Raw genomic sequence first — 11,987 nt, 5'->3', positions numbered from 1 at the left:
ATTCGGGTGGGAAAAAATTACATAATGACTTGCACTAACCTTTCAGTAATATCTTTTCCTTCTGTTATGAGTGTTAGCAGGACCTGTGACTTTGTCACTGATAAAATTCACAGACACACTAGCATATGAGTTGTCACTGATAGCTCAAAATATCACATACGCTCCTCACTGCTTGGCAAATCATTAGTTATTAGAACTGCCACTGAAGTTGATTATTTAAAAAGCTAATAAAGAACCACACTTATACCTATATTAGACACATAAATATTTTGATAACCACTTCAATATTATTGGTTTTCTTCTAAGAGTATGTATTTTATTTTACATATTTAAAAGACCATTATCCTGAGAGGGGGCCTGGAAGATTCACCAGACTGCCAAGTGGTCAGTGGTGCAGAGGTTAGAGCCCCTCCAGCGATGCCCACTACCCCGCCTTCTCCATCGCATCCCGGAGGACGCAGAACCTCCCTTGGCCACGGGAGGACAGTGCAGGCAAGTTGCACCACCGGAGAGGGAAGCTGCGGGGGCGGGTTGAGCTGCAGTCATCTGCAGGCCGCACTGCAAAGCAGGCCGACCCCTGAGCACTGAGTTGTGTTGGCATTTTAAAAAGTGAATTAGCATTTTCCCACTGCAGAACTGAATCCTTGAAAGCAGCAAAACTGACACGCACACTGGAGGGAGCCCTGACACATCGTTTTCGAAATAGCTGTCAGGAATTGTGTGTATTGATGTGTGTGTGTGACAATGTGTGTGTGTGTCGCGTGCGTGTGTGTGTGTGTGTGATTGCAAAGTTTACAGGTTGTAAGCAAATAGGTACGCAATTTCAGAAATGTCAAAATAAGAAAAGAGAATGGAAATGTTTCCTGTAATTCCCCTTCTGTCTTAGGAAAATCCTTATTTACATTTTGGCATATATTCTTTCATATATACAGTTGGAATTTTACCCACTTGGACAGCTAATATTTGAAGCAATAACTCAGTGGTTCTGGGAGGGGAAACTGTGTGTGTGTGTGTGTGTGTGTGTGTGAGATATTCTGGTGATGTGGGAGATACATTTTAATTTCACGATGATTGGGGGCCTGCCGGAATTTAATGGGTAGGGACAGAGGTTCACCTCACTGAAAACCGTATAACCATGATCTCAGCCCAGGACTTGACTCTCGTCACATATACAGACTGCAAAAGAGAATCAGTTTTTGCAGTTTTAAAAACAGAGGTTAAAAATAATATTTATTTTAGAGTTTAATAGTATATCTCTGTTCTTTCATTTTTGTTTTGTCTTTATACAGAATAATTTCTGATCTGCTTACTTATCTTAAATCCTAACTTATTTATTGTAAGCAGGGGCAAGCATCTGACACTTCATTTTGTTTTCTAGCGTCACGAGGTCTGCACATTGACACTTCGAAATATGTGTTATTTGGTGACAAGTGTTTTCCTTTTATTTTTTTCACTCTATTACAGCTCAAGCATTAAGTGTGTGAGAAGGTGTATTATTTATGATTGCATTTTAGGAGAGGGAAAGAAGCGTTACTAAAATTTTTATTCTTATGTAGAGGGTGTTGGCTCTAATATGCATCATCCCTGTTCCCTTCATGGGTATTGTGAGGTCCTTCCCTCCACCCCCCAATCCCCATACTAGCCAGGAGCTAGGTTTGAAGACTCTGTTAGAAACGGATCTTCCAGGCCCGGAAGTATTACAAGAGCTGGGGAGAAGGGCCGAGATGAGGAGCTAGTGTGGGCCATGCGCCTGGTCCTATCCCTTGGGATGTATAGGGGTAACAGATAGATCCTCTGCTGGGTTTGGGGATCTGAGACAAGATGACACTTTTGTTCTGCTTTTTACTCAGAGCCGTGGGAGGTGCCCTGCCATCAAAGAGTGGGAGAACAATGAGGCAAAAGAACTCGTGGACCAGTGGGCTTGCAGCAGCCTCATCACATCCCCATGACATCTGTGTGTCCGAGAGTGGCTTGGTCATGCCTAGAGGAACCATGGCTGGGATGAAGGGGTGGGCAGCAGACATGGGGAGGGAGAAACAGCCACAGCGAAGCCCACAGAAAGTCAGAGAGCTCAGCAGATGCTGGCACAGAGAGACAAGGATGAAGGCTGCCCCTGACTTCACTAGGCCCTGATGATAAGTAAAGACCTCCAGGACTTAAGACCACTCGAGGGAGAAGAGAGGAGTAGAGAGAACCCTAAAGAGACCTAGTTTACTCTGAGTCGGCTGAGAAAATTCAAATTGAAATTTCAGTCCTAGCTGTGGGGCAGAATTTAGAGAGACTTGTTAGTAGGGCAGACAAAATCTGGCCAAAGAAGGGCCCAGCTTGACAGGTGCCACTTAGTCATCCCTATTCGATTCCTCTCTGGTTTGGACTCGCTTGGACTAAGTCACTTCTGCTGATTTAGGGTGGTCATTTGCTTCCCTTAGATCAGGTTTTCTCAACAGCAGCACTACTGACATTTTGGGTCAGATAATTCCTTATTGTGGGGGCTGTCCTGGGATTTACGGGATGTTTAGCAGCCTCTCTGACCTCTCATACTAGATACCGGTAGTCCCCTTCCTGCTCCTTGTGTTCTGACAATCAAATATGTCTCTAGACATTGTCAAATGTCACCCTGGGAGGCAAAATTACTCTGGGTTGAAAACGACTGTCTTGGGTGATGAATGAATCTATGACAAAAATTAAAGTGTAAGTTGTGTCAGTTGTATGTATACAGGTTCAGTAACAAGGTTTTGGTATAGGAGAATGGGCTTCCTAATACTAAACCCCAGAATTAAGCAGACTTTATGTAGTCATAGGCAGTGCTATAAAACTTCAAGTCTCCCCCCTACAGTGGGGCTGGGGCTGTCCTTGTCACACTCAGGTGTGGAGTAGAAGTGCGAACACACACTCTCTACAGGGAAGCCAGCTCTCAAGAGAACGGGGAGAGGAGAAGCCTGAGTGACACATGACTTGTTTCTCCCTTCAATTCATCAATCAAATAAATGATATGGAGAGAGACCAAGGGCATTATAAGCGTGGGGCTCCCTCCTCATAGAAGGAAACATCGAGAGAGGGGAAGATGTGTCTTTGACAAAGATGGGTGAACCACAAGCTGGAAAGAGCCTGGATCCCTGAGTCACTACTTGGAAGAAAGCTGCCCTGACAGCTACCAAGCCTGCAGCAGACCTAATATGAGCAAGTGACAGACTTTTACGTGTTAAACCACCGAGTTTTGGTGCTGTGGTTTAGCCTGAAACACCACAGTCTTTTGTTTTCTCACACACATTCCATCTTCTATTCCACCTGAGGCTCCCCCATCTTCAGCCAGGTGCAAACTCAATTGTTTGATTTTTTTCCACTGATACAAAATCTGAAAACTCCTTTCAAGATTTTTATGTTGACTGTTTTGAAGATTTTTTCTCACTTCTAGGAATGACAGTGAAATGATGGGGGGAAGGCAGTAATGGCAGACCAGGTAATGAGGACTATCCTCTCTCAGAAGCTAGGTGAAATAGACATATATTTTAAAACCTCAAAAACGTTGAAGGCTAAAGGCAATGTGGTATTTTGGACTGGATCTAAGAAGAGAGAAAGAATATTGTGGAAAAACTAATGAAATACTAATAAAGTCTTGAGTTTTGTTACTAGTAATGTACCAATACGAATTTCTTAGTTTTGACAAATATACTATAGTTATGCAAGATATTAATGTTTGGGGAATAGACAGAGTGAAGGCCATTCAAAGACTTTCTGTAAATCTAAAATTATTCCACGACATAGAGTTTTTTTTAAGAAATAAAAAAGCAGCTAACAAGAAGAGCTAATAAGAGCATGAGGAATTACCAGGTTGAGGTCTACAAATAGAAACTCAGCAGGATGAGCTGAGCATGCAAGGTGCTTTTGTCCTTGGAAGACCTACTGATTCAGGAGAAGCAGCTAAGGGGATGAATTAGGAGACTAGGGCCCTCCAGGGGCAGAGAATCTGATGTATATAATCATCTTAGGCTAGGACCCCGAAGGGCTGCACTTTGGGAGAAGGGCGAACTGCAAATAAACCAGGCCATGATGGGCTTTCACTTAGCTTCCTGTCATTTAGATGTCCCTGGAAACTTCAAGCTTTGGACTTGAATTTAAAATGATCTTGGTCTGGTAATAGCCTCCATACTCCTATCCCCAAGTGCCTTAAAGATTCCAATGAAAATCCTTTCTGGAATAAAATGGCATCAGCCTAAACCTCAAATTATTTTTAAAAATTGTTTTTTCAAATACGACCCAATATACAATCAAAGAGAACCAGATATAGTATGAGGAGACAAGACTCCTTAAGCAAGAACATACAATGGAAACGGGCCCATGGAGACTCCAGAGATTGAAAACAGTGAGAGCATCCTTAAAACAACGATTCTTACTATGTTCAAGAAGGTAAAAGTCAAGCTTGAAATTTTGGGCAGGGAACTGGAAAATAAAAAAATTAAAAAAAAAATGATCCAGCAGTCTCAAAAAGGACAATGTAAAATTTTAGGACTGAAAAAAATACAATAATTAGAATTAAGAATTCAATAGATGAGTTTCAGTTGAGACACAGTTGAAATGATAATAGCGAACTGAAGAAACCATTTAGAATGAAGCACAGAGGAAGAAAAAGATGGAAAACAGAAAAGGGAGGATAAGAGAAATGGAAAATAAAGTGACGATGCCTAACATATATTTTATCGGAGACACAGAATGAAAGAAGACAGAGGATATGACATAAGCAGTAATAAAATAAATAATTGCTGAGAATGTTCTAAGCGTGAAGAAGCACACCATGTGTTCTTCAGCATGTATGTGTGTGTTTATAATATAAGGGATGCTAAAGCCTGTAGCCCAGAGTATGGGCTCTCTTGCCTGGGTCCGAGATAGGTACAGTGTGGACACTTAATCTGTGACAAAGGTGGCACAGTAGAGTAGTTGGGAAAGGATGGTCTTTTCAATAAGCATGTTGGGACACATGGGAAAAATGTGAGATGTGATCCCTTCCTCCCATCACACACAAAAAATCAATTCTAGGAGGATTACAGAACTAAATGAAAAAGGCAAAATGATAAAGCTTTTCAAAAATAACATAGCATATGTTCATGGCCTCAGGGTGGGGAAAGAGTTCTTAAGACACAAAAAGCACAAACCACAGAGGAAAAGACTGATAAATTAGACTGTGTTAAAATTAAAAACTAGTCATCAAAAGATGCCATGGAGACCAAAAAGACATACATACTCAAGAGTGGAAGAAAATATCAGCCACACTCATTATAGGTAACACAGGTAAATCATAATAAAATGTAATGTTGAGTGAAAGAAGACAGGCATGCAAAAGACATCTAGATGAAGTTTGAGAAGAGACCAAATGAAAAGGTATTGTATTATAACGTACTAACTTATTTCTGGACTTTCTATTCCGTTTCTGGTAAAACCAGAAAGCAGAAGGGATTGCTGGAAAAGTCGGTAGTGGTTATCTACTGACTTGGGGAGATGTGATCTGAGACGAGCTTCTGGGCTGGCAGAGTTTATTTCTTCACGGGGTGGTGGCTACACAGGTGTTTACTTTTCATTAATTTGTGACGTAGTCTCGTTTATGCACTTTCCTGTGTGCACATTCTACTTCATAAATCTAAACATATATTTTTTTGAGATAGTAACAAAAACAACGAACAAGAGAAGTTATCAGAAATCTCAAAAAAAAAAAAAGTAGTTACAGTACTTTCCCTGGTTTTCACTGAGATGTAAATGGACTAAGGCTTCCCTTTCTTAAGACCTTTCTGACTCACTCTCTTGATGAGTGTCTGGGAGTGAGCCCATTTCTCCTCTTGGAATAGTTCCCCGTTCCCTTGGTGTCTGGGCTGAATGCCAAATCAAACCATGCAGACCTGTAGCCTGAAGCAGATCCTTTCTGTCACCTTTCGGAGGATCATTGACATGCTATCTTTTCCAGAGTGTGTCTTCTATACTCTTCTCTGTGAAGATGGATCCCAAGTCATTCATTCCTCTGGCCTTGAGCTCATAGTATTCTTCTGTTTGCAGCTGCCCTGGCTGGAGCATCTTAACCAAGGCCTCGCTGGGTCAGGCGACTCCTGCCTATGCTTTCAGCCATCTTGGCCAGCTCTGCCCTGCGTCACCTCTACCCTGAGGTACAGCTCTCTTTCCCTAGCATTCCAGCTCTAAAATCTCACTCACTTCTCTCTCTCACTCTCTCTCTTTCTCCTTACTTTTCGTTCCAATTTCCTTGCCCAAATATCCCCTGGGCTAAAGGACATATACATATAAACATTTTAGTAAGTAATGCTAAATCGTTTTCCAGAAAATTTTTACCAATTAACACTCTTTCCAACTGTGTAAGTGTGTTTATTTCCTTACATCTTTGACAGCATTGGATGTCAACATACTTAAACATTTTTGTCTTACTAGGTGAAAAAGGACATCAGTTTTTAGTTTGGTTTATAATTTTTTTTTTTTTTTTTTTTTTTGCTGCAAAAAGCTTTATTGTTTCAATTTGGTCCAAGGCATGGGAGAGGGCTCCAGGATGGTTAGAAGGCTGCCTGCTGGTTGCAAGGAGAGGCTCAGGCACGAGGCCAACACCAGGGGGATACAGAGGGGCCCCCAAAAGCCTCTGGGCTCCAAAGGCTCTTAGTCATGCTTGAGGGTGAGCCTTTTGAAGAGATACTCGCCCAGCTCAGCTTGGGGGCCGGCCAGCCTACAGAGGTCAGTCAGGTGGTCGCCCATCTTCTTGATGAGTTTCACCTCCTCATCTAGGAAGTGGCTCTCCAGGAAGTCACAGAGATGGGAATCTGCACAGGCAGAACCCAGGGCATGAAGATCCAAAGGGCCTGGTTTAGGTTCTTCTCCATGACCATGGCGGCTTCCATGGCATCCTGAGTTTTACCCCACTCATCTTGAGAAGGCTTCTGCAGGTCCTGGAAAAGGGTGCAGCCACCGTGCTGGTTTTGCGTCTTCAAGAGAAGTTCGGCGCCCTCGCGTTTCTCCTGGCCAGCTCGCAGAAGAAGTGACCCACACCTTCCAGAGCCACATCGTCACAGTGGAAATAGAAGCCCAAAGAGAGATGGGTGTAGGAGGCCCGCAGATACAGGTTGATGAGGCGGTTGATGGTGGCTTCCACCTCGGTGGAATAATTCTGACAGATTTGAGAGCTCATGGTTGTTAGGCAATAAGGAATTAAGCTTAAAACACAGTATTGACTGGTCTCGGAGGCTAAGGATGGCTAAGAAGGTTCCAAAGGCTGCGACTGGAAAAGAGGTTGGAGGGTGGTCGAAAGCTGGAAAAAGGGGCGTCCCTGGGTCTGTTTCGTCCAAACACTGTTGAAGCAAGAGACAGATCCGGGGGACCGCAGAGGGCACTACCTGGTTTAGAATTCCTAATAGAATAAGGTCTTGCATCTTTCTATATATTTATTGGCTATCTGTATGTATTTTGTAGCAAAATGCCTATTTTCTTTGAACGTTTTTCTATTTTTCATTTTTTCTTTAAAGTGTATGAACTTTAAAAGTGTGAACTCATTTAAATTAAAGAATTGAGCTGTTTATCATATTGCATACGATATCATATGTTACAAATACTGTTTTTGTCTATAAAAGTGTTTACATTTTACTTAGTCACTCATGTCTATCTTTTTCTTTATAGACTTGGGTTTAGATTTTGCTCAGAACGGCCATCCTAAACCTACTGGGTGTGAGGAGTGAGGTAGGGATCCAGCTTTTTTTTTTTCTTTTTGCATAAAGAGTAACTAGTTGTCCCCACACTATTTTTTTTTAGTAATTCCTCCCCCCACATTTATATGTATATATATATATATATGTAATGTATATATTTATAATGTCATCTTTCTAAAAAGCTAAATTACCATATACATGAGGACTATTTCTGGACTTTCTATTCCGTTATATCTGTCTGGCTGTTGGTTTCTTCAGTACTAAACTTTAAAAAAAGGTTTTCATATCAGACATGTTTCAGATCTGTTGGGGCTAGGGCCACCTTTCACCCCAACCCACCTGGTTCCATATGTCTTCTTTTTCAGAATTTTCCTGCTGTAAACCAATGCTTATTTTTCCTGATGAATTTTAGTAGCATTTAAGAAGTTCCCTCTGAAAATCTTTTTCAATTTTAATTGGGATTGCATTGGGTTTGGAGATTATTTTAGAATAAATTGTCATATTTACAATACTGACCTATCCTTTTCCCTATCCAAGTTACAGTTTATTGTCTATGTCCTTTACTAGTGTTTTAAAGGGTTTTTTTCCCTCATATATCAACAGGTCCTTTACTCTTCCTATTAGGTTTATAACTTGGTATTTAATCTTTTGGTTGCTATTTTAGTTTGCAATTTTTGATTATACTTTATAATTATTTTTGTTCATAAAAAAGTCATTGAATTTTTAATATCGATTTGTGTACTCTGCCATCTTATTTAATTTTCGCATCATTTCTATTTCTATTTGTAGTCGACTCTTTTGAGTTTCTAGGTATACCACGTATCATTTATGCTGCCCTCCTTCTAGAATCTATGCCTGTTCTTTCATTTCCTCATCTAGGTGGCTAACACGCCTAGAGCAATATCAAATGACTCTGGTGATGGTAGGCACTTTGAGGTTTAATTATGGCATTCGTGAACATTTCGGGTTGCTATATCTTCTTGATCAACAGATTCCTTATCATAATGAAATATCTTCCCTTATTCCTGGTAGTATTTCTTGTTTTGAAGTCTACTTTGCCCAATATTAATGTAGTCATTTCAGCTTTCTTAATTAGTATTTCCATGGTAAATCTTTTTTCATTCATTTTCTTTTAATCTATCTATATCTTTATGCTTCAGGTAAGTTTCTTCTAGTAGCACACAGGTAAGTCTAGCTTTTTTTTTTTTTCTCTATCCAGTCTGATAATCTCTGTCTTTTATGTGGGGGAGTTAGACCATTTACTTTTTATGAAAACAACTTTTTGAGATATAATTTACGTATCATAAAATTCATCCATTTAAAGTGTACAACTCAATGGTTTTTATTATATTCACAGAGTTGTAAAACTGTCACCATAATCTAATTTTAGAACATTTTCATCATCTTAAAAAGAAACCTGGTACCCACAAGCAGTCACTCCTCATTTTCATCCCCCAAGCCTAGGCAACTACTAATCTTTCTGTCTCTGAAGATTTGCTTATTCTGGATTTTTCATATAAATGAAATCATACAATTTGTGGTCTTTTGTGACTGACTCTTTTCACTTAGTATAATGTTTTCATGTTCTTCCATATTGTTGCAGGTATTAATACTTCATTTATTTTTATTATTAAATAATATTTCACTGTATTTATCCATTTTATTTACCCATTTATCAGTCAATAGACATTTTGTTTTTTTCCAATATTGGCTATTATGAATAATACTGCTTGAATAATCTCATACAAACTTTTGTTTTTATTTCATTTCTCTTGGGTATATATCTAGGAATGGAGCTGCTGGATCCTATGGTAACTCTATGTATAATCTTTTATTCACTTCATTTTTGAAAGATATTTTAAAAAATCATTTATAGATACCTTTTCAGGCTCTATGGAGATAATAATATTAATTTTTCACTTTTCATCCATTAACACATTACTTTGTATGGAGTTATAGTAATAGATTTTCAAATATTAAACCATTTAGTTTCCAAATATTAAGTCATTTTTAAAGTGACTTAGTCTACTCGATCATGGTGTATTATTCTTTTGGTGTTCTGGTGAAACTGTCAGCTAAAATAGTTTTTAGGATTTTTTTCGTAAGTCAGCCTGATTTGTAGGGTTGGTTCTTTTTTTTCTTTCCTTGACAGGATTTACTATCAATGTTATGCTTACTTTATAAAAAGAATTTTGAAGATTTCCTTCTATTTCTATGTTCAAGAAGAGTTAAAGATATCTGTTCTTTAAATGTTTGGTAGAATTTTCCTGCAGAACTCTGGTGCTTTTGAGGGAGGAATTCTTTGACAATTATACTCCATTGAAATCGGTCTGTTAATATTTATTTCTTTTCTGGAGTATTTTAGATAATTTGTACAAGGATAATAAACTGGGTTTTTGGACAAGCCATGTCTAGGGCTCTGAGTGCAGTGACAGCATCAAGATCACACTATTTTTTTTGTGTCCGCCTTCTTTCATTCAGTGTAATATATTTTGACATTCATCCATGTTGTTGCATGGTGGGGATAATTTTTAAATAGTCATTTCCTTCTTTTTGCTGATTAGTGAATATACCACTGTACAAATATACCACGGTTTATTTATTCATTCACTTGTTGATGAACATCTGGATTGTTTTCTGTTTCGGGTTATTATGAACAAAAATGCAATGAATATTCTTGTACATGTATTATAGATAGATGATTTTATTTCTCTCAAATAAAAATACCTAGGAGGAGAATTGCTAGATAATAGAGTAGATGTATGGTGATACCTGCTTGTGGCTTTAATGTGCATTTTCCTGATGACAATGATGTTGGGTGGCTCTTGATATCTAACACTAAGCATCCCAGGTAAAAATGTGCTTCCTGTAGTCTTTCTCTACCCAAAGTGAAGTCCTAAGACAAAGAGCATCACATCCTCTGGGAGCTTTTTATAAATGCAGAATCTGGCACCACTCCATCTGTACACAACCCCTAGATGATTCCTAGGCACCTTACATTTGGGAAAGCATTGATGTAGACGTTTGAGGAAGGATAGAAAATGTTATCATGACATACTCTGCCACTGACAACCTCCCCATGCACTGCAGGCTTTGGGAAGGGGGTTGAAGGGTGGGTGAGGGTGGTGGTGGTGGGGTGAGGTGGGGCTGTGGACCCCTTTCCTCTCCTTGATACCAGACTTAACCTCTGGGTCCACCACTCCCTGTCCCCACTACCCGCTCTCCCCACCATGTGCTGCGCTTACTTTGCTGCTGGAGAGGAGGGAAGGGACTCACTTACCTACTCTTCACTCTCTTAACCCACAACCACCTGCTCTCACCCGCAGCTCCTGCCCGCTCCTCCCTACACAGCCTTCCACTCCTGAGCCTCAGTTTCCTCAGTTACAGAGCGGAGATAATAATGGTCTCTATCTCGGGTTAATGTGATGCGAAGGGATCTGAGGAGTATCTGGGGCTTAGAGACAGCACAATAAAAGTCAGTGGTGGTCATGGCCATCTCCGAGCCTGTCCCCCAAGAGAAGCCCCTGCACACAGCCCTACCCCCTACCCCCACCGGGGCAGACTTGAGCCTTGCAGCCTCAAGCCCTTCCTCTCCTACCTCCCTTACTTCTTCGCGCCCCCAGAGCAGCGTGCATCTATAAATCTTCCCCAGCACGATGCATTGTTACAGCGAGTTGTCCTCGCGTCTGACCGGTTCCCCGCCCCGGCCTGAGGGTCCCTCAAATTCAGGATCTCTTCCTCAATTGTCTTTGAATCCCCATCCTCTAGCGCAGTGCCTGGCACTTGGAGGGCGCTCCATAAATGTTTACACAACCGAATTATATGTTAAGCAAGCGTCCACCCGGCAACACGTTGCGGGGGCAGGGGGTCTGTGCGGGCAGTGGGAGCAGAAGGGAAGGCTGGTAGTGTGCCCAGGTTGGTGGGGGCACAGGAAGGGGGCTCCTCCGGGTTCGGGTGGAAGACTGTGGGGAGGGAGTACGACGCAGGAGAGCGAAGCCTGGACTAGCAGAGGACTGGCGGTGCCAGACGCCGTGGGCTCTCTCCGCTCCTCCCCCTCCTCCTCCCGCGCCCGCTTCTCCCTCCTCCTCCTCGCGCCTCGCCTTCTCCGGCTCCGCCACTCCCGCCCCGCGCGGCCGCGGCAGGGAGGGGCCGGGAAGGAGGAGCCAGAGGCGGCGGAGGCTCTGGGCCCCCGAGCGGCTCCAGAGCTGGAGCTGAGATCCCGGCGCGCCCAGGTAGGAACCCGCGCCGGGAACGCACGGGAGACCGGGAGCCGCGGCGGGAGGGGCCGCGGGAGGGGCCACG

The 11,987-nt window shown here is 41.7% G+C and overlaps 1 pseudogene; it reads right to left on the bottom strand.

The window, feature by feature from the left end:
• Positions 1-6,598: 6,598 nt before the first annotated feature.
• On the bottom strand, positions 6,599-7,171 carry LOC120589279 (ferritin light chain-like; annotated as a pseudogene).
• Positions 7,172-11,987: the final 4,816 nt, after the last annotated feature.

Source organism: Pteropus medius, unplaced genomic scaffold (assembly GCF_902729225.1).
Source record: "Pteropus medius unplaced genomic scaffold, Ma_sr-lr_union100, whole genome shotgun sequence".
NCBI classification, from domain to species: domain Eukaryota; kingdom Metazoa; phylum Chordata; class Mammalia; order Chiroptera; family Pteropodidae; genus Pteropus; species Pteropus medius.
This window is presented reverse-complemented; position numbering and strand designations above follow the sequence as displayed.